The sequence below is a fragment of the Andrographis paniculata genome, unplaced genomic scaffold, assembly GCF_009805555.1.
Source record: "Andrographis paniculata isolate CXL003 unplaced genomic scaffold, ASM980555v1 Contig68END, whole genome shotgun sequence".
Lineage (NCBI taxonomy): Eukaryota > Viridiplantae > Streptophyta > Magnoliopsida > Lamiales > Acanthaceae > Andrographis > Andrographis paniculata.
The window spans coordinates 105001-107674 of record NW_026137604.1 but is presented as its reverse complement, the minus strand read 5'-3'; positions in this window follow the sequence as shown (position 1 = coordinate 107674).

Here is a 2674-nt window from a genome sequence, read left to right as displayed (position 1 = left end):
GGGCGCGCCGCGGCGTCGGGCGGACCCGATAGCGTCGGCCGCGCTCCGCTCCCCGCTCGCCCTCCCGGGCAACGCGGGGGGCCGGCGCGCGGGCGACGCCCGTCCCCCCCCGGATGCGGAAAGCCCGTGCGGGCAGGGCGCCCCCCGGCGCCCTCTCTCGAGAAAGCCTTTGGCTTTTGTGGTGCTTGCCGAGTCGGGAAGCCTGCCTTAGTAGCCGACGGGAGTGAGTTGCTAAGGGGCGCACGGTTACTTCGAGCGAAGGAAGTTAACCCGTGACAATTGGTATCAAAGCAACGATCTTGGCAAGCCGTGGGAATGTCGGGGAGAAAACGACGGGAACGTGTCGGACGGAAATGCTGCGGGATTGGACGGACGCAAGGAGAGACGGAGTAGGTCTCGGGAATTCATTGCGGAGTTGGAGACACGGGCGGTCAAGCTGGAGCTTGCCGTGGGGGAGTCCATAGAGCGGTTGGACACCTTGGAGACAAACATGGGCGAAGTTGAGAACAACGCCTTGGCGGGACTCCACGAGTTGAGGAGTTTTGTGTTGGAAACTATCAATGCGTTGAAGAGTACCATGACGACGTCCCTTAACGAATTGAGGGTGGAATTCAAAGCCATGACCGCGGTGGAGTTAGGCGAGTTGCGGGAACACACGGCTTTGAGGTTGGAACGCCTTGAAGAGGAACGAGCCTTGTTCAAGGCGGCCTTGGAGAACGGAGGCGGCACCAAGGTGCGAGAAGGTTCGCGGGTTAGAGCTCCGGAACCTCCGAAATATTCGGGTAAGCGTATTCCTAGGGAAATCGATAATTTCTTTTGGTCCATCGAAAATTATATGGATGCAGAAAGAATACGCGATGATGGGGACAAAATCAAGACGGCGGTCTTGTATTTGTCGGATGACGCGGGTTTGTGGTGGAGGAGGCGCCACAATGATATTGCCCGAGGGGTAGCCCAAATCGATACGTGGGAAGAATTCAAGTCCGACTTGAAGGACCAATTCTACCCGAAGAATGCCGAGGATATGGCCAAAAAGAAGTTGCGGGACCTCAAACATACGAGAAGTATTAGGGAGTACATCAATGAATACACATCGTTGATGCTTGAACTCCCCGAGATGGTCGAGAAGGATCGGTTGTTCAACTTCATGGAGGGGTTGCAATCATGGGCGGCAATCGAGTTGAGACGCCAAAGGGTCCAAACATTACAAGAAGCTATATCGGCGGCCGAGGATCTTTTGGAGATCCGACGGGACTTTGTGCCCAAGAAGGTGATCAAGGACAAAGGTGGGGGAGTGAAGCCCTACAAGCCGACGAACAAACCTTTCTTTAAGGGTCGGGAAAGAGCACCCGAAGCCGGTGCGAAAGACCGGAGTTGTTTCACGTGTGGAGGGCCACACTTTGTTAGGGATTGTCCGAAGAGGAAGGCTCTCAATGCTACCACCGTGGTCCAAGAGGAACGGGAGAAGTCCGAAGAAGCGAGGTTGGGAGCAATGAGAGTCCTCAATGCCGTGAAGGCAAGCGACGAAATGTTCACGGTGCCTACGGAGGAGGGACCCGAGGATGAACTCATATATTGTGAGGCCAAGGTAAACGGGGTACCTACGAAGGTCTTGATGGATTCGGGAGCATCTCGGAACTTCTTGTCCGAAGACAAGGCGACGGAAATGGGTGTAAAGGTGACGAAGGGAATTGGGTGGATGAAACCGGCGGATTCGGCGTCAAAACCAATCACCGGCATGGCCAAACAAGTCCCGGTCCAAATTGGAGGATGGCACGGCAAATTGGACTTCATGGTGTTGCCGATGAGCGATTACAAAGTCATATTTGGCGTGAAGTTCATGAGGGAGATGACGGTAATCTTCCACAAGACCAAGTCAATGAGCTTCACGGAAGGTGACGTAAGTGTTCATGTTCCTTTACACGTTGAGAAAGTTAAATCACATGTTTTGTCGGCTATGCAAGTTTCGAAGGGGTTCAAGCGAGGGCACGAGACGTATTTCGTGGCTCTCAAGGAGGATGACCCGTCAAAGGGCCAAGATGTCCCGACGGAGATCAAAGGCGTACTTGACGAATTCAAGGACGTGATGCCCCCCGAATTACCAAAGGAGTTGCCCCCGAGACGAGAAGTCGATCACGAGATCGAATTGGAGAAAGAAGCGAGACCTCCGGCAATGGGTCCATACCGGATGGCCCCGCCCGAATTGGAGGAACTTCGAAGACAACTAAAGGAGTTGTTGGATGCCGGCTACATCCGACCGTCGAAAGCTCCTTATGGCGCACCGGTGCTTTTCCAAAAGAAGCAAGACGGGAGCCTTCGGATGTGCGTCGACTACCGGGCGCTCAACAAAGTGACAATCAAGAACAAGTATCCGATACCGTTGGTGGCGGACTTATTCGACCGCTTGGGGAGGGCCAAGTGGTTTTCGAAGTTGGACTTGCGGTCGGGATATTGGCAAGTTCGGATTGCGGAGGGCGACGAGCCAAAGACCACTTGCGTAACGAGGTACGGCTCCTACGAGTTTTTAGTTATGCCCTTCGGCTTAACTAACGCGCCCGCTACCTTTTGCACTTTGATGAATACAATATTTCACCCATTTTTGGACAAGTTTGTTGTGGTGTACTTGGATGACATAGTCATCTATAGCGAGTCTTTAGACGAGCACGCGGAGCAC